Raw genomic sequence first — 21150 nt, forward strand, 5'->3', positions numbered from 1 at the left:
ATTAAAAAAAAAAAAAAAGAAAAGTAGTCTTAAAAAAAAAAAAAAGAAGTTTGATCAAATTGGTTTTTGTGTTTATCAAGTGAAGTGAATTTGAGCAGCATTAATTTGTATTAATTTCTAAATTCAACTTACATTAGATTGCATATATTTCATTAAATACTTTTCAATGTATAAAATAATATTCTCTTGATACTAAAAATATAATAAATATATAAAATATATAAAAATTATATAAGAGAGTCAGCATTGAAGGATGAAAACTCAACATTAACTCTTAGTGTCATCTAAGTGCAAAGCTCTAAAGTCCCTGTAGGTCTCTTCCGATGCTGTCTGCTCTGAAAAATCAAAACCTGAATAGCTAGTTTTCTGTTTATTCTCAGTGTGATATCTCACATTCAAAATATAAATTTTAAGAGCATCTCCAAGGGATTTTTTTTCATGTAAGCCAAAGCAAACAAGAGAAAGTAACTTTTTCCTCTGCAGAGAAATGCCTGCCTTTTCTAGACGGAGGTGGGTGCGTTCCCCACATGGGCTGTGTGTCCTCTGCAGGGAAGATGCAGAGATGGGAAGGCTGGAGCAGGAACTGACAGATCAGCAATACCGCCTGGGAACCGCGTTGTGTGGTGTGTGCGGAGCTTGTGCCAGGAGCTGGCGGTGGATCCAGGCCACCGTGGGGAGGCCGAGACAGACTGACCAGGGAGTCTCCTGCCAAGATCCAGCTCCTCACCTTTCTGGAAATGGAAGCAGCTCCCACAAAAGATGATAACAAAGGTCAGTAATGAGTCAAGCACCAGAATGTGAGTGGAGCTTAATAGGTTTTACAAATATGGGCAGCAGTCATTAGGGAAGTAGGTAGGTCACTCTCAACACCTGATGTACCATGGGTGAAGAGCAAAGTGTGAACTGGAGCATGTAGTCTGTTCCTAATGTGTCATTTTATAATATGTAAAAATTAAATTAAAGGACAACTTACCAAGAAATACATATCAGTATGACACCTAAATATTTGAAGTTGGATCTGCATTTGCAAAGCACACATTACGGCAGTCAGACGGGCCAGGAGGCCGATGGTTTGTGAAATGCCACTTCTGCGGGAATGTGCATCAGTCTATTTTCTGATACTGTAATGCCATCCCTGTGGCAGGCTGTTTACAAAAGCCAGAAGGTTTTCAGCTCATAGTTCTGAAGGCTCACAACTTGGCTGCGAGGAGCAGCTCATGACACAACAGCATCAGGAAGCAGGGACAGGTGCAGGGAAGAGAGTCCTTGTGATAAAACAGGGAGCCAGAAAGGACTCAGGGCGGGGCTCACTCTAGAGCAGCTTGATGGGGGAGAGCTCAAGTGCCCTGGGGGCTGCCAGTGGCCCAGGTCCTCCCGTAGGCCTCCCCTCTTCAGGCCCCACACAGCTGAGGACTAGTCTCCTACACAGGAAGCTTCGGGAGAAACCCCCATCAAAACCCTAACAGACCCCAACCGGGGCCGTGCTCCAGGGCCCAGGGAGCATTTCTCACCCCTCGACTCTTCAGGGTGGACATTTCATCCCACTTTACAGACAGAAAGTGTGCGCTCAGTCTGAAATGTTGGCCAAACACAGGCTCCAGGCCTGAGATGGAAGCCAGCTGTTGCACATGGTGAATTCCTGCCAAGGAGAACAGCCTGGGAGGGCGCCGAGGGGCAGTCCACAGCTCCACCAGGTGAAGAAGGCCAGCACCCACCGAGTCCTGCATCCTAGATGGCCAGGCGAGCATGGCGCTACCTCTGAGGGCCGCCTTCCAAACACTCACACCCCTATCTAAACACGACCACATCGTCAGAAGAGAGCAAGCTGTGGGCTCCATAGAATACCCCACCCGTTCTTCTCAAACTGCCAGGTCTTCTAAAACAGGAGCGGCCCCGTGGAGCCTGAGGAGGGTGACAGCCAGCTGCTGGGCCCCACAGGGCACCTGGAGCCGAGGAGAACACTGGGTGAAAACCAATTACCTGTGTGTTTGGCTGGCGATCAGTATTGATGTTGGCTTATTAATTAACAAGTGCACGGTGCTAATGTAAGATATTGCTAATAAGGAAAACTGGGAATGAGGCAGACGGGAACTCCCTGCTACTTGCACTATGTTTCTGTACATCTAAAACTATTTTAAATGTCTTGGAAAAGCTGGCCAAGAGCGGCAGCAGTGTCTGACATCACCAGCTGGGTGCGACTGTGGCTGAAGACTCTGTATTCTCACAGGAAAAGAAGAGAAAACTGATGGTTAATTTGCTTGAGGTGGGACTCGGGTCCCAGTGCAGGGCCAGGCCTGCTGACAGAGGTGACAGGCGTCGTGTGGTGCAGCATGTCCTGCAGCCCAAGAGGCTTTCTTCAAAGACTGGGTACTGTGCCTGCAAGTCCCCCTGGGCCTGTGGAGGGCCTAGTCCTAGCCGGGAGGTGAGGAGAAGACGAGGACTGGGAATGAGCAGCATGGGTTCAGCTGAGTGGCTAACCTCCTGTCCAGGGAGAAGACACGGGAGGCACGCAGCCAAGCTGGGAGGAGCTCAGCACCCAGAGGTCGCTCTTTTCCTCTTCCCCCAACCCTGGGGCAGCCTGCGGAACTGGACTGTGTTTTCCTAACACCAGCACCTGCTCCTGGATGCTCTCCTATTCCGCCATGCACCCAAACCCATCCCACCAAGAGCCTCATCCTGGCACCATTAGCACAAATCTGCTCTCAAGGAGACTGAATCTGCTCTCAAGGAGACTGAAGTGATACAGCCTTCCATTTAGAACAATGTGAGGTACAAATGTGGAGAATATTGTTTTGAGAAAGCTAGGATGCCTGGGGAAGGCGAGAGGCTCGAGCCGGAAGCCCGGTTTTCAGGTAAGTGGATGGACAGTGGTCTTGTTATGCAATCCTCTTCCTGTACTGTTTTTCTTTCTGCCTGGAATAGGATGTCTATTACATATAAGAAAACTGAACTGTCTACATTCTGCCAGAGCTATTTGCCACGAAGAAAATAGTGCTCATTTTTATATAAATATTGGACTTCATTTTAATGCTCTCTAAATTTCAGTCTGTAGCAAAATTGCACACCAAGATTTTTTTGTGTGTATGCAGAAGACCTATAATACTTACAGAAACACAAGACAAAGAATATTGACCATTCAATAATTCAGATTCTTGAGCTAATTTAGAATAAAAATTTGGAACAATAATAAGGAAGGGAAACCTCATGGATTTTGTTTAATGTCATTACTGAAGAATAATTTACATGAATGTTCTTTGATATGTTATGATACAAAGAATCTGGCCTTTGTATAAGTTATAATATAGACATTTAAAAAAATTGTATAGATTTTTGAAAGTTGTAGATGGACACAATAACTTTATTTATTCATTTTATGTGGTGCTGACAATTGAACCCAGGGCCTCATAGGTGCTAGGCAGGCACTCCATCACTGAGCCACAACCCCAGTCCCTATAATACAGACATTTCTAAGAACATGACTGGCACAATTTCTTTGCTGAAGACCCTATACCAGATTCCCTAACCTATATTGGTGAAGGTCAGAGGTCGGTGCTGAAATTATTATTACATGTGAGAAACAAACAAGCCAGGTGCTCCTTTTCCTGTCCGTTGATGGTAGGATGGGGTTTGAGTGTGCCCCACAAAGGCTCACTGGTCTCCAGTGGGTGGCATTTGAAGGTGGTGGACCTTTAAGAGTGGGGCCTAAGGAAAGGAGATTAGGGATGGCTGGGTTAATGGGGGTCTCCTGAGGCCTAGTTTCCAGCAGAGTGGGTTGTTACTGAAGGGAGCCCAGCATGGACTTTCTCTGGCGTCCTCTGTTGCCCTGTGGTTTCTCCCTCTCCCACGCATTTCCATCGTAATGGCATCCGCCATGTGGCCGTGCAGCCAGGAGGTCCTGGCCGGTGCCAGGAGGAAGCCGGTGTCACCCTCAGGAGTCCTCAGAGCTCGGCGCTGCATGAACTCCTTATCTTTACTCAGGACCCAGCATTTTCCAACAGAGAGTGACTCCGACACCCACCCACTCCACTCACATTGTGCAGAAGGGGAGCATCCTCGATGCCCGTGAGGCTTCTGGTGTGGAGGCCTCAATGTCCTGTTCAGTGGAAGGGCTCATCATGGGAGATTTAGGCTGCCGTTATTTGACTGATTTCTTCTAACATATGCCCAAGTAGTTCTTTCCACAGTAGTGATGATATTATGACACCTCACTGTTTCTAGACGTTTTCTATGCTAACACAAAGGTATGGCTGCAGAGATGGATACAGGTGTGTTTCAGTTCCCCAAGGTTTACATAAGCAATTGACCTGAGCTGGGGCTGAAAACAGCAGAAATGTCTTCTCCCACAGTTCTGGAGGCCTGAGTCCTGAGGATGAGTCCTTAGCCAAGTCAGCTTGCTCCGGAGCCCTGGGGGAGGATCCTTCCTGTTTCTTCCGGCTTCTAGCACTTAGGTGCTTCCTGCTCATGCCTGCGTCTCTGAAACTTCCTCTCCATCTTCAGGTGGCCTTCTTCCTTCTGCATTTCTATGTCTCAAATTCCCCTATCCTATTTCTCAGAAGGACATGGCTCATTAAATTCAGGATTATCTCATCACAGGATCCTGAAATTAATATCTGCAAAGTCCCTTTTTTTCCAAATCAGGTCACATTCCCAGGTTCTGGAGTTTGAAACGAGGACATATTTTTTAAAAAAAATTATTTTTTTCAGTTTTAGGTGGACACAGTATCTTTATTTTATTTGTATGTGGTGCTGAGGATCAAACCCAGTGCCTCACCTGCTAGGTGAGCACTCTACCACTGAGCCCCAGCCCCAGCCCGGAGGACACCCTTTTGAGGGGATTGTAATCCAGTGCACAGTATTGCCATCCCATGTGCTTCCTGACATACGTACACCAGTACTTACACATCTGGAGCTTCAGTCCGATTCATAGTAAGGAATAAATGGCGTCCTCACGTTGGGATGTGCTGGGAGGAATCCATGAGGACACTGTTTACAAAGGTCTAGGTAGGACATAAGGAAGCTTGGAGAGCTTAGGGAAACCTGGAGACAAAGGGCTGAGTTGAAGGCACGGTTGGCGGGAGCCAGCAGGGAAAGTGGTTGGAAGAACAGGACCCTGAGAGGAGTCTTTCCTGGCTGGGCAGAATGTCCTGTGGTCCAGCAGTTCCATCTTTCAGGAGAGACCAGCATGTGGACCCATCCTGGAGCAGAGTAAGCCCAGGGCATTGTGCACACACACTCTCTAGATGTAAGCTACAAAGGTGGCCAGGGTCATCGTATCTCTTAACTGGCCCTGGAAAAGGAGGTCAGAGAGGATGGGTGTGCAGGGTTTTATTAGTGAAACTTCCTAGAGCCTGGTCACATTGCAAAGACATTTAAATATATTTCATTTAAATATATTGGTAAAACGTTTCTAAATTGCTCAGAATATTACATGTATTTTACCCCCTCCTGGACTTTGGAATACAGATTTCAAGTTTACTCTTTGTCGAAAATTAGCTGTGAAGACATCATGCTTAGTAAACCACTGTGGAAGACAAAACCATTACCTTCTGCAGAACAGGAATTAACTACACTTCACAAAAATGTCATGTTTTCATGAATATGTTGCTTAAGAACAGCAGTAAACATACCTGGCCAGATCCCTTTCTGGCTTCTTTTGAGTTTTTTGTGATAGAAGCCAATGATTTATTGCGCCTTACACGTTTGGTGAAATAACTGTATATTATAGTTTGTCTATTCTGTCACCAAACATAATACATGTTAAACAGTTGTAGTTCAGTAGTAGTACCAAAACAGCCCTTTCCCATGTCACAAAGTATTCTTTTCCTGTATAGAAACACACTAATATTTTGCATCAAGGCACTATATTATTTATTTGTTTATTTAATTTGTACTTTGCATCTTCCATGAACAAAGAAATGTAGTTTCACTGACTTACATTGCCCATCCATGTTCTGAGATTTAGAGCATAATAAAATATACTTGTCACTAAAATCTTACTAATCTAATGGATTTCCCTTTGTATAACATAATACTTACCACAGTTTCTAAGTAACTAAAAGACATATGTGCTTTTGGCTGGATAATGTACACTGGTAAGTATTCTATAAAAGGCAAGTTGTTGGTGGTGGAGATATAGATGGACTTATGCTATGTTGTGCATCTTCAAAATGTTGTTAGGAAGTTTCTTTTCCTGGAATCTGAAAAAAGTTTTGGAGGCAGGCCATGAACTCCAGCAGTCACCCTCACTCTGGCCTGTGGAGAGTGGTGACAGTGATTGGGAGACCAGTGTCTGAGATTGGGGTATCTGATGACTTCAGGGCTGTGGCATGCTTGGTGACTGGAAAAGTTTCTATGCAAAGGTGTAGGATGCCTGGTTGTTATGGCAATGCTCTCCATGGGGAGACTCTGTTGGGTGAGAGCCGCACAATACTCCTAACATTGCACATTGCAACTGTAGAACGTAACTGAGGAAATAGCTGCATACTGTTGCTAACTCTGTAACTTTCATGAATACAAAGAATACTGCTTGCATAGTCTTTATCTGATCAATAAGACATATATATATATATATATATATATATATATATATAAAGATTGGTGGTATAATTCTTTAGACCTGCTTCTCCATCAGAGAGCAGCGTTCCACCTGATCCTAGCTTTATCTTCAAGATCTGTGTGTGACTTTTTATTTTTTCTAATCTCCCATTGCCCCTTGTCGGAACTTGCTGGTTTGGCCATTCTGATCACGGCACTGGCCTCTGGTCGAACCTAGTACACCTCCCACATTACATGTTTATCAGATTAATGTATTAGCCATTTTGACTGAGGCCCCAAGATAGAAACTCCTAGATGAATTGTGACATAGACCATCCAGAGAATGCTCAGAGGTGTAAAGAAGAGCTGAGCACAGAGTACCCCAAATGACCCATAGAGCTGAAACCAGTTCCAGAGAGGAGTTTTTGAAGACTCTTTGACAAGGGTTGCTGATATATTTTAAGTCTTACCTCCAAGGAAGGGTAAGAAGTATCTCAGTCTCCTCTTCTATGTAATGAAATGGGCTTCAACAGATCCTCTAGAGAACTGAAATGTGTCTTCTTAAGGTGTGGGAAACATGACTTGGAACCTTCAGGTGACAGGCTGGGTTGGCATGCTTCTGTGGACTGTGTGCAGCTGAACTCAGAATGGATGGATGCCAGACCCCACAGGTCGTCCATCTCAGTCTCTACAGGCTGATAAAAACAAACAAACAAACAAAAATCCCACAGACCAGGTAGCTTATAAACAGCAGAACTATTTCTCACAGTTTGGGAGGCTGGGAAGTCCAAGATGATCAAGATCAAGGCACCTATTTTGTATCTGGTGAGGTTTTTCTGATTCATAGATGGCACCTTCTTGCTGTGTCCTTAAGTGGGGAAGGGACAACGCAGCCCTCAGGGACTCTTTTTCAAGGGGCACCTTACACATGGGAGGACTCCAGCTCATGGTGGGAGCACCTCCCCAGGAGCATCACCTCCTGAAGCTGCTTTCACCTTGGGACTAGGGCTGCCACCTGGGGATTTCAGGGTGCCACAAACTTCAGAACAGTGTTTCTGCCTTAGGACAGGCCATAGAGGAATTCTTCATGTTTTTAGCACAAAGGTTTCTGCTAAGTGGGATTGCTGGTTCTTGGCGACGTCTGTACTAACAGTCATCACGGAAGCAGGCTGGGTCTAATTCTGAGAACCTGAACAACCTGAGCGGGACTGGGCTGGATGTGGGTGGGCAGCTCCCCGCCTCCCTGGGGACCTAGCGTCAGCACCATGGCTGGGCCTTGGGCACACTAAGTCAGAACAAGGACAGACCCTTGGTCCAGCTCCACATTAGCTATTCCACATTACTTTGGGAAACGTTTTTGGTTAAATAAATTTTAAATATCATCAAAATATATAGTGAAAAATCACTTCTTGGATCACATACTCATGGCACTTTATTTAACATCACCTTGAAGTCTTTAAAACACATTTACTAGAAGTTAAACTGTTTTGCATGGGAAATCTTTCTGATGCCGGAATTTGTTTATTCAGACTAGTACTTAAATTCAGGGATCCAAACTCAGAGGACATAAGGAAGTATTGGGAAGGGGAGCGGATACCTGGCTCCGGTCTCTGGTCCTCTCAGCTTTCTCCCCATGGCTCCCTGGTTCTCTGATGGCCCCACTCCAGCTCTGGAACCATTGCCAGGGCTGAGGAAGCTCAAGACCTGGCACCTCTCTGCTGAGGTTCACAACCTCCCGCACACCAAGCCTCCAGGCCAGCCTGCTGGTGAACTGACAGCAGGGTAGAGCTCAGGGCCGCATTGCTGCCCTTCTGGGTTGCTGCCCTCTCAGGAGGTGCCACCTCATGTCCCTTGCATCATACTGATGAACAAGTCTCAACATTTTGCTTGTAACCAGGGCCTTGTAAAACCCAGGCTCACTGGACAGCAGGTATTATGAATTATTAGTAGCAAGGACAGAGTGGGACAGATCAGGAATTTATTTATTTTTTTTATTTTTTATTTTTTTAAAGAGAGAGTGGGTGAGAGAGAGAGAGAGAGAGAGAGAGAGAATTATTTTTTAATATTTATTTTTTAGTTCTCTGCAGACACAACATCTTTGTTTGTATGTGGTGCTGAGGATCGAACCCGGGCCGCACGCCTGCCAGGCGAGCGCGCTACCACTTGAGCCACATCCCCAGCCCCCAGATCAGGAATTTAAATAGATTGGTCAAAGCAGGAGAAGATGCAGTTGGCTTTTTACTTCCCAGAACGATGGCCTATTCACCTCGGCCCTGAACTTGTAGATCCTCTGGACTGTCCTGTGTTAAGCACAGAGATGCACATCCTGGGATGGGAAACCAGGCTGATGTCATAAAATCACAGGTGGAAAGCATCCCAGTTTAAATTCCGACCACATCATCTGTCCTCAAGCACCTGGGGGCACCTTGCTCAGTACCAATCAGCACTCCACATGAGGCCAACTCCTCCCTGTCGCCTCTCCTCAGGGTGAGCAGAAGCCTGCCTGTCACACGGGTCTGGCTGGGGCCTGTGTCAAGGGCCATCTGTGGTTTTGCGTAGCCTTTCAGAGAACTGAAGGAGAGATCAGCACCTCAGGACAGAAAACGCATTTGGTGCTTTTGAAGTACCATTGGTCCATGGAGAATCTTACTGCCTAGTTGACTAGATAGGAAATGACACTTTGGGCTAGAAATCCATGAACATTTCAAAAAGTTGAGAAACTTTCTGAGCTCCATGAACCAGGTCTCATTTAGAATAATTCATATGTTACTGAACTTGTAAATTATTCATCTTTTGATTAATATGCTAATTAAGGATTTGCTGTTAAAAAGGTATAAATATCTTTCATTGCCTAAAGTAATTAGAATAAGTAATTACTTAAACATTATGATTCTGATGTTAAATACTCACCATGAGAAAAAAGGAAAGAGAAGATAAAAATATGCTCCATGTAATTTCAACTGTTGAAACAAATGACAATATTTTATGCTGTTTATATAAATATATACATATGCTCTGGAAGACTTTAATATTTGTTTCCTTTTGGACAAGACATTCATTTTTCGTTTCACTGACAACCTAGAAATGTGATTTTGTTCTCCTGAAGCCTTTCTTTGAAAAGGAAATTATAAACTTATTTATCATGTAATGGTTTGTATTTTATTTCAACATTTATTCAACAATTAATTTCTAAATTGCTCTTTTACTAAATGTGACACAAAATGTTGAGGATGCTAAGCTTAGGGAGTTTTTGGAGTGACTCACACCATTTTCAAATGGTTTTTGCGACATTACTATGATCAGTAGAACACAGAATCCTGTCCATCTCTTTAGGCAGTAATGCTCAAGCATTAAATCATGTTGACTTGTTTGCCAAAAAATATGTTTGGTTCATACTATGTAGTAGGTGTGTGATTAATTTTAAGGTAAATATACATTCTTATTATGAGCTAATATTTTTAATTTAATTTAAATGCATAAGGCTTGACATTTCCAAATATGCATTTTGATGAATGTATAAAAATTCAAAATGCATATCTCCCTTTGCAAATGTTTTATGCATTTAAGTCACTTACTACTTAGTCTTTGTTTCACTGAATTCTACAGAAAAACATAATTTCAAGGTTTCAGACCTATTTACCAATACATCTTTGTTTGCATATTTATTTTTAAGTTAATACACAAGGGCAAAACATTTATTTAGAATGGTGTATATAAATAAACACTGTGGCTATAAAGCTACCGTTAAGAGTCTTACTGGGCATTTGGTCTTGAGGGTGTCATTTTCTACAGTGTGATTGTAGCTGAACTCATGAAGGTACAGAGAGATGCGATCTTCAAGCTCCCACTGATAAGACTGATAAGAACTGTGAGTCTTTAATCCAGGGCTTGTAGGTGACCGTTTCCCACCCACTCATGCATTTCTCCAGCATAATGAACACGATAGTCAGGCCCTCTGCAGTGGATACTACAAGAAATGAACTGTGGAGACAAGGTATCCACCCTAGTTTCATGGAACCTCCTCTCTGGGTACAAGTGTCATATTTGTAACTTGTTTGTGGATGAAAATATCATCGCTGATGGCAAATCAAATATTAATGTATTGTTTTAAAATTTTAGATAAAAATCATAAGAATTGCAAATTTATTATTTTTCTTCTGAGCAAAGTAAGTCACCTTATGCATCTTGAAAAAATGTGCACATGAATTTAAAATCAAACCACTAAAGTGCAGTTTAAATGCTATCTCCTTCCATTAAGCTGCTCCTGATCCTGCCAGCCACAACCTCCACTTCTAATGCCTCTTGGTCTTCTGCGTCTCTTACATGTGTTGTCTGTTCCATTGTCTGCAGTGACACCTGGTACGTGATCATTGCCAATCACAGGCAATCCTTTATACCGTCCTGTAACCTGGAGGCTGCTGCGCACCAGAAATATGCTACTGCTCATCTTTTGCATCATGTTAGCACCTAACTGAGAATGATATACAATGAAGGTTCTTATCAAATGCAAACAAAAGAGGGAATGGTCTAAATCTTCTTGTCTAAATCTTCCAGTGTGTCTATGACAGAGGAGATAGCCAGGCTTGACAAGTGATGGGGCATCATGCGACCAAAACAAGGAAAGGGGTGGAATTACAGTCTCAGTGCTGAGCAGCTCCCTGAGCCGGGATTCCTGATTCTCATCCAGGAACACTGGGCAGCACTGGCCAGTGTTGCTGTTCTTTGTCATGCATCTTTTCACTTCCTGATAGAAGCATCTCCAAATTTAGATAGGAGAGATGTAGGAGCTTGGGTAAGTCAAAATAGAGAAATCTGTGTACCTTGCATACTCCTTCTCTGCATAGCTCTGGAATGTCACATGTACAGCTGTAGGAACCCACACTGCCAGATTGCATCTCTGAGCTGTCGTCTCTGGTCTTGTGATGCTGGTTAAGCTACTTCTCCTCTCTATGCCTCGGTTTCCTCCTCCACAAAATGGAGCCAGAAGTGTCAGGTGCCAGGCACAGTTAGCCCTGTTCCCTCCATGAGATGAGGAACATGAAGAGTCTGATTCAGCCTCTACCCATAACCGCCAGTTTTCATCCAGACTTCAAATCTCCCAGGTTCTCACTGAATCAAACATGAATGACCTAATTACTCTCCAGTAATTATAATTGAGCAAGAATCAAATAATCTATTACCAATATTATTTTATTAAAATAACCATTTTTAAATGTCATTGACAAGTTAGTCTAAGAAAACAACTCCAGAGCTCTGAGAAGAGCTTCCAAGAGTGTGGCCAGTGTTTTCACAAGGGAAGAAATTGGTAAGAGCACTGCAGAGGAGAGCCCCCGAGACAGTGTTGGAGGAAGGTAAACAGAGAAGCAGACGGATGAGAAACTTGAAAATTTGTGTTCCTGAGATTGTCTCTCTGCTATAACGTTGTTAGCGAGATAGGGTGAAACCCTTCTGGATTTCTTTTTTTTTATCATAAGTACTTATGATATCTGTGTCTTCACAGTTCCTCTGCTGTCCTGTGCTCACCTCCTTCAGCCAAGAGCAGGTAAGACAGGAGATGATGAATGTTCCCTCCAAAGGCTTGTGCTCTAGAAGTGCACACAGTGGTTCTAAAAGAAAACATGGAAAATTTGCTGGGGAAATTTGGTCTCCCTGATCATTTTCATCAAGGGGGAAAGAATCAGGATTCTTTACCCAGTATGTCCCCACCTTGGCTCTCAGAGTGTGGTCTCTGGACTGAAAGTATAGCACTGCCTGGTATCTGTGAAAGATAGAAATCTTGGGCTTGCCCGAGACTGGTCGGAACATCTTGGGCTGTGTTTGGGCAAGCCCTCTGGTGATTTGGTTTGCTTTCAAGTTTGAGAATCAAGAGTCAAACACCTGATATGGCACCGTATGGTTACCCCAGTCACCTCCATGCCACACAGCTGTGGGACTGGGGGTACCAGCAGCCAGAGGCGGAGCCCAGGCTGTTCCTGTGGGCACTTCTCTTACCACTTGTCTTTCAGGGTTGGGTTTGAACAAGTCCTGCTGGACGGGTCCACAGAGGTGCAGATAGAGACATTAGACACAGAGAAACACAGACTGTCAGGGAGAGAAGACGCACCCTCTGCCACCGTGGAAGTGGCTGGGCCTGGGGGGGACCTGACTTGCACCCTCTCTCGTTCTCCCTCGGTCCTCCACTGCCCCTCCATCGTCCAAGCTGATGTCTGCCCTGTGTAGATACGACACAGATTAAAGACCCTCTTGGGCTCTAACTTGTAACTAACTCCCCCAACCCATGTGCTTTGGTGACGAGAAGACTAAAGTTCAGAAAGGCCCCTTGTACTCAGCCGGGTTTTATTAAGCTCCAGAGCACCACAGAGAGTAGAGGGAAATTCTCGTTTTTGTTCAGTGCATGCTGGAAAACAATGCCCTCCATCCGGGGACCCTCCACGAAGAGCAGCTGTTACATGCTCATCCTGAATGTAGGCTCTCGGCCACAGCAGCTGGCCAGGCCAGAGCTAACCAAGGGGGAATCCAATTCTGTCCTCAGGCTAATTTTTAAAATGCCTGATATGCTTTGTATGCTTTTAAATGAATGAGCCCTTGAAGTGTTTTACTAAAAATAAATAAATAATAACTATTTACAACCTTTTGAAGGATGATTTATTAAAAAATATCAGTCAATCTACATTATAAAAATTAGCTTTTGATTAAAAACATTTTATATTGATGCTTTCTCAAAAAATAACAAAGGAATATTTTTCTACACTGAACTTCTAAGTAGACTAGAAAAGCTTGTTTATTCTTTTATCTGCAGGGATTTCGATGTGAACTCAATCTTTTAATTAGATAATTGAATTAATGAATACAGAAATATTCACAATTCAAAGGCATCTTTTAGTCTCAATGTCCACGCATTCCTCTACAAAAAGTTTCTCATTGCACAACCATCTGTAATCCGAGTAAAAAAACAAAAAATTACCGAGTGTCTACTCTGTACTCAACACAGACTTCTAAACAAATGAATGTTAATATAAGGTGACAAATGCAGCCCAAACAGTGTTTATGGGCACTGAAATAATGCAGGTGGTGTGATCCTTTTTTTCCAGAGGGTCCAGACATTCTTGCACCTGAAGATGTAACTGAAGCTGAGTTTTGAAAGGTGAAAGTGGTGGTGAAGAACCGAGGTGGGGCCTTCAGAGAACTTGGAAGGACAGCCCTGCAGGGAGGTGTGCGAGGGCAAGCACCAGCCTTCAGCCTGCTCTGCCTGAGCCCGAGCAATGGTGGTCAGCTCCCGCAGTCGGGCTGCTCACACTTTGAGGGAGGGTGCCCTAGCTCCAACATCCTCTTCTGAATGTCTCCTTGGATACGGGGTGTAGCTGTCCTCCAGGAAATCAGCTCCTGCAGGAACTCATCCAGTACCTTTAAGCTCACCGAGTTACCTTATTTTCCACAACAGACTCGATAGCTTCCCTTCCAGCCCTGTTCTGTGTTCTCCATAACTTCACTGAGCACATTGGTGCTGGGAACACCTTCTGCTATTCTAGTTATTAGTGAAGAATTTAGATTCTTACAGACATACCCCAAACTGCAAGGTTTTATCTCCACATCATTGTTGAATTATTGGAGACTGTAGTTGACCTGGCTGGCAAAGGACGACGACGTAAGCCCAGCAGAGACACAAAACAGCAAGCCCTGTAATGTAGAAAACCATTCTTTGAGGTCATTGGGCAGGTACTGGGCTCTCCAGTGCTACTTGCTATGCTTCCTAAGATCCCTGGCAGTAAAACGTCCCTGCAGAAATACACAGACTCTTGATAAATGTGCACTCATACTAGGAAACAGGGAGAAACACCATTTATTTGATTTTCTCTCTAGAGGTTCTTTGATAAAAGTTGATTTGCAAAGGCTTTGTTATATTTAGAATGTTGATACATTTTATGGTGTATATTAAAAAGAATATGTAGCACACAGTACTTTTCTCAGGAAGGAATTAGGTACAGGCAGCCACTGTGCTAGGATGCACCATAGGTTGGTTAACTTACAGACTAAAGGACACCCTACCCTCCCACGGTAAGGATGACTTGTAGCAGATGACTAGACCTCACATTGATTAAGGGCTTCTTTTGCCTGAGGCAATATACAAAGTAGATACTTTCTATCTCATATGTGAAACATGCTTTGAGGTAAATATCACTTTCTGTTTTAATGGGGAGCTTAGGGAACATGGGAGCTGGGCAGCTTTTAGAAATACTGATTCATTAGTGAAGGGCCATGATGCAAACTCACCTGCTTGCAAACCAGGATGCTTTCCTCTTCTGTCCACAAGCACATTCAGGAATGTTCTCCATCTCTCTCACCCCATAGGCTGTGCTTTATCACACTCACCACTCGTGGGACCTCTGTCACCTGAAGACTCTGAGCTCAGTTCCCTCAGGATAGAAAGGGGAATGATTCTTGTGCACAGGGTCCTTCATGTACTCACGCCTGCAGAGCCCTTGCTGCAGGCACCTCTAATTTCTTCCCCCTTCTGTGCCCTCCTGTCATGGAAGCTGCTGGAAGGGACTGTGTGCATTTGCTGTGTTTGCTGCTGCTGTGACTATGGAACACCATGACTTTCCTGACTGGCTGCGGGGAGATCCAGAAGGAACAGTCTTTGTCTTCACGGTGGCCATAGTCTCGGTGCACAAAACAACTCCACAGCAGAAATGTGAAATGAGGCCGAGAGGGTCACAGAGGAAGCTCAACTCATTATTCCCAGGAGTCCTGGAGAGAGCATGGGCCCGAGGCCCACCTGCCCTCTTCCTTTTATAACCTGTGCTATTGCTTATTTAGCACGCAGTCCCAATAGATATTGGGAAGACGGAGTCGTCAGGGGTGCTACTACCTATTTAAAGACTCCTCAAAATCTAGTTTGTAAAAAACATATTTTGGGTTTACTGGTTTATAGAGTTTATGAAAATAAAGAATTGTTTCTGTAGTATTAAATAAGCAAAAAGCAGTGTTTATATTGCCCTTCTGTGTTGACTATGTTAGTTTATAATGTGCACCTATTTGGGGACAACCTGGTTGGTAGGACTTTTAAATAATGAGCCTGGGCTGCCAGAATTGTTGACATTTAATAAATAAAATAAGGCCTTTCTCAAATATCTCTTTGAGTGATCCTCCCCATGGTTCCAACCACAAACTGCTCCAGTGGTCGTTTCTATGTGTCACCAAAGCCGGAGCCTTCCTTCTCCACACCGGGGGCCTTGCTGGGTAAAGGGCCTCTACCACTGAGCGTCCACAGTTGCTGCACACCCCGTGGCAGCCCTCCTGCAGCGCCGTGCACACTGTGCCTTCCAGCTGATAATCACCCTGCTCCGAGCTGGAGAGCAGCAGCTCCGCTATCTATCCTGGAGAGAGATTGCAGGGTAAGAGATAACGGAGTTGATTTTGCTAGAGCAAAAGCTCTCAGAAGTAAACATTCCAAAGCATTGTATGCATGTGTCTATTTTTCTTTAACCTCAGATTGCAGCAGGCAAACATCTCCTGGAGGGTCTTGATAGCACAAATCTGGTGTGCAGAATGGAAAGGGTCCTTCATGTTACCATGGGGACACCTCAGTGTGAAAAAAATACAAACTCTCCCTCCCCCAGCTCTTAAGATAAGTGCGAATCCTGAAGACTTCCTTGGCCATTTATTTTAATTTTTTTAAAGGTACAGCTTGCCTCATTTCCTTTTGTTACTGTTTTATGAAAGGCAGTAACTGTCTGGGGCAGGAGACACTGGTGGGACTTGTCACTGGCTTTGGGTGGTTGTGACCAGGTTCCAGCCCTTCCTTGTGCCCAAGGCAGCCCCTAAGCCAGAGGCCAGTGGTCCAGGATGTTGCTACCCAGTCCAGGGGCCCTGGGAGAGGACCTATTCTATGCCTGACTGTTCTTTACGGGGGGAAAGTGTAACTGTCTTGCAACTGAGAAACATCTGCAGAGTTACACCCAGAGGTGGACAGGCTCTAGCACAGGAGGAAACTGTGTCCAGCAGCAGAGAAGACTGTCCACGCCCTGTGGGATCCAGACATCCTCCATTCTTCTGAGGAAAGTCAATAACTTTCCCAGGAAAAAGTCCACTTCACTTCAAAATTAATCTTTATGTATAAATGTGTATAATAACATGAATCTGAATTTATAAATGAAGAATGCAGGAGATCATGCTCAAAACCTCTCATTCAAAAACCGTGGAGGAGAAAGCCACCTGCTTAGCAGGCGGATGGTGGCTGGGACCCGTGGCTCTGAGCTGCTGAAGGGAAGGTTCATAAATGCACCTGTTCCAACCCAGTGACAAATCTCGGGCCCTTGGAAGGAGAGCTGTGCAGGCCTCTGAGTGCAAACCAGCCAACACCCTATTTGCTTCTTGGAAACCCCTGTGGCTGGGATTCCAGAGCTGCTCAACTGGGACCCCAGACTGGAAGGCAGAGTGCACAGTGGAGTGCCCTGTCACACAGGCTTTAAGGCCCTGGGCCGCACTGTGCACCCCTTCTCTCGAGAGCCTGAAGGCCCAGGCAGGAAGGCCTGCAGGCCTGGAGCTAGGAAACACTCATGGGCTCTGGAGCCACAGCTGCAGAGCTCTCTACCTGTGAGGTCGCGGCACCTCTGGGCTAAGGACTCTGTCCTGGGGCAAGCGACTCTGCAGGGGCTGAGGGAGCAAGACCGGGAGCAGCCAACCCAAACAGGAGCCCATCACAAGAGAACTAGCAGTGCCAGTGTGTGGCTGGAGACACCAGGAGTGGGAGGGAGCCCCGGGTGCCCAGGCATGGGCACCCGGGGCTCCGGATGAAAATCAGCCCTGGGAAGGCGGAGCACTGAGGTGTCTTCCTGACACCCCTCCAGAGCCCCAGGGGTGGTTTCCTTTGATTCATGGATGTCTCTTTTTTCCAGGTCTTTTTTATTTTATTTTACTTAAAAATCAATCAAACAAACAACAACAACAAAAATATTCACCACCTTCTGCCGCAGTCTGGCTGGGCACAAATAACCGGGAGGTCAGGAGCCACTTGCAGATTCAAGCAGGAAGGAACTTTATTTCCGAACCCACGGGAACGCCCCCCACGCGAACTCCCCAGGAACTCCGCGAGAGCTCCACCAGAACTCAACGGAACTCTGCGAACCCACGCGAACTCTCTAGGAACTCTGCGAGAACTCAACCGTCCTAATGACTTGCTGGCGCCACCTCTCAACCACTCCCCCTGGCAAAACGCCAGGTGCCATCCCGACTGAGGCTCTCAACAACCTTCCCCTTAAGTGTGGAAGTCCTCTGAGCCCCGGCGCTCCTTGGCCCATCTTTCCACGCGCAGTACTGCCCTATGAACATCAGCCAGCTGCAAGGCCTTAGCGATGACAGGTCTCTGCGTGTAGAGTTGTCAACCATGCCTAGATTCATTGCCATTCTTCGGACTACAGATGATTGACAGGTAGGTGGATAGTCACATACTGCATTCTTAATGTGTAGCATTTGACACTGTTACAATTGATATTGTTACATCATTTCATTGATTTTAACCCTGCATCAATTAGGAGGCATATTTTAAAATCACTGTTATTTTCCATGAAGTGTAATTTGTTTAACACTAAAATTTATGCACCTTCCTTGACGGAGGAATTTGCTGATTTTTTTTCCTTTACTTTTTAGAGGTCTCTCTTGCTCAAATTATTTAGACATTTTTAAAGAACTAAATCAGAATCCATCTTTTGAAGCCTGCATTTGGTCCACTATTTTTAGTATGAAGAATTGAATTTAAACCTGCCACCGTAATTCATACAAACCTGGCACACCTGTCCTGTGTTTCTTTTTTGCGTTTTTCTTGCCTTTCTTGGATTGACAATTTTATCACCTTTTTCCTTATTTGAATTTGAGAGCAAGACCCTCTGTGTCTGTTCTTCAGGGCGGGGGCTGTACATACACTTTTTGGTCTGTCAGAGTCTAAAACTGGTGAATAAGTTCATCCTCCTTCCAGAGACAGAAAGACTTGGGATATTTGAGTGTCTCCTGCCCCTCCCCTGGTTTTATGTAGCATTTGGGTATTTTACCTGCATTACATTGAACCTTTGAACCTGTTAACGTGCTTCTGCTCCATTACGCTGGCCCCCATGTCTGCCATTCTCTGGGCCCTTTTCCTTCTCAGACTTTCACCTGGGATTACATTCATCCACTCGAAATACAGCATGTAACATTCCTCACACAGAAGATGAGCTGGTGGAAAATTCTCCCAATTTTTTGTCTGTCTGGAAAGGTATGTAATTTTTGTCCTAGGGTTAAAATAGGTCATTGAATTGGAGGTTTAGAGGTGTTTTCCCAAGGTCCACTGATGTCCCCCTGCAGTCTGGCTTCTGCCACTGATTTTTGTTTTGTTTTGTAATTGTCAATGTGACTTCGGCTCTTTCTATAGATAGATTTGACTTTCATGTCTCACTCTTTCCTGATTCCTTCTTTCTTTTGAGTTTCTGTATTTCTATGGAAAACGTGTAGGTATGACATTCCACTTCCATTTTGGTCCCATTCTGGTGCTGTGGCTGGAGGGGGTTTGTTCCTGACCTTCCTTCTCAGGGAGGGTTTGGCCTTCCAATATTCCAAAATCTGAAAGTGTCCAAATCTGACCCTTCTGGTCCCCAGCATTGCTAATACATGACCTGCAATACTTACCAAAGAGCTTTCTCAAATTCCCTTCTAGTGGGGATTTATCTCTACACTGTCTATAGTGTTCCACTGTTTATGACTTTGAGATACAGAATTCTTAGTTTTGGGACTTTATATTTTCTTAGCTTTGGTACTGGGACTGAACCCAACCAAAGCTAAGAAAATATAAATAAGAAATATAAAATGATATTCTACCATGGAGCCGTAGACCCAGCCCTTTTTATGTTTAAAATTTTTCATTTAGAGAGAGGGTCTCCCTAAATGGCTGAGGCTGGTCTTGAACTTGCACTCCTACAGCCTCAGCCCCCTGGAGCTTGGGATTTCAGGCCTGTGCCACAGCACCCCACAAGTGCTACGTATTTGACATCACGAGGTTGTGTAGCCCGACCATCAAGGTTCAGGTCTACCCATCCACAGAGGGCAGACCCCTTCCTCGATTAACTAATCCCCATGCCCATCATCAGCTCCTGCTGTTGCCAATGAGACAGATTGGAATTTTATTAAACCCACAATAATTTAGGAAAAAAAATGTCTGAAAAATAGTTGAAGCCTCCACTTCTTGACTTCAAGCATTTGTTTTTTTTCCTGGAGCTTCAGTGCTCATTACCATTCAGGACTTCTGTGTTTTCTGTTAGGGTAAAATTTGGTAATTATGGATTTATTGCTCTTTTGGATGATATCATGGTTTTGAAAAACATTTTCTTTTTGACATTTTTTGTAAACTTGACTTTTTATTTTTAAGTTAACCTTGTATCCAACATTTTGCTGAAATCTGTTATGGGTTAGGATTTTTAACACTAAGAGATCTCTAGGTAAATGATCACATAACTACAAATAATGACAAGTGTGGCTCTTCTTAAATCTTTACACTTCTTTTTTCCTTGTTTAATACTCTCGGTAAAGGCCATTGTAGGCAGAAGTAGAACCTGTATTTCAGTAGGTGCTGCTATGTGAACACTTGTTCAGTTAAAGGAAAAATTCCTATTTTGAATTTTCTGCATATTTTTTTAAATAAAATTAAATTCCGTGAAATGATTTTTCTTCTTATGTTTGGATGATTGCATTATTTTTCCAATTGCTCCATTCATTAACATTTATCATAATTGCCCAATCTTTATTCCCAGATGAGATTTATCTCCTTATCTGCATGTTTTCTAGTTGATCTTACCTCCTCTCAGCTTCCTTGTTTTGGGACACCAGGCACATGAAGTCGATGATCACCGACTTCAGGGAATAATAGTCACCGTGGTACAGTTGCTTACTCACTTGGTCATCCATTTATTTGCTATTTTTCCCTGTTAGTCCTGCACCATGTGCCCGTTCTTTTCTCCACCAGCTCATCCATTGCAGTGCTCTGAGTGTGTTATGAGCTGACTGGGTGCACGCCATCTCCTGGTTATGTACATGTGTCCCCTGAATCGAGGTCACCACCACCACGTGCACTGCCCTCAGGTGTTCCTGTGCGTGCACTAACATTCATGTGTTGACATTCCACACACATACTGCTTAGGAGCACCTTCCATGAGCCCAGGATTGCCCGTGCCATGGCAGTCTGCCCATCAGCATGGATGCCCACCTCTCCTAGGTGGTGCCCAGAGGCAAAGCCATCGACTTTCCTCATCCTCTGACCACCCAGTATACAGACCAGACAACGAGAGCAGACCTGAGCACCCCCACCTGCACCCGCGCGCCTTCATGCTACAGTTTGCAGCCCAGAGCTGGAGGTTCTGTGTCCATGAAGGCTGTCAGACCCTCCTCCTGCTCCCGGGGTGACACAGCTGTCGCTGGTTCCTGTAGGAGGGACCAGGAGCTCTCTCCAGGCCACCAGAAGCCGACCTCCAGCATAGTCCACGCTGTGGTCTTTCCAGGAAAGCCTTCTGTGGGCCCAGGGACCTAGAGTACTTTTTCATCACCTGCAGGGAAAGAGCTACGGTTCCTGGGAAAACCCAGACGCTGCCGTTT

This window comes from Marmota marmota, unplaced genomic scaffold, assembly GCF_001458135.2.
Source record: "Marmota marmota marmota unplaced genomic scaffold, marMar, whole genome shotgun sequence".
NCBI lineage: Eukaryota > Metazoa > Chordata > Mammalia > Rodentia > Sciuridae > Marmota > Marmota marmota.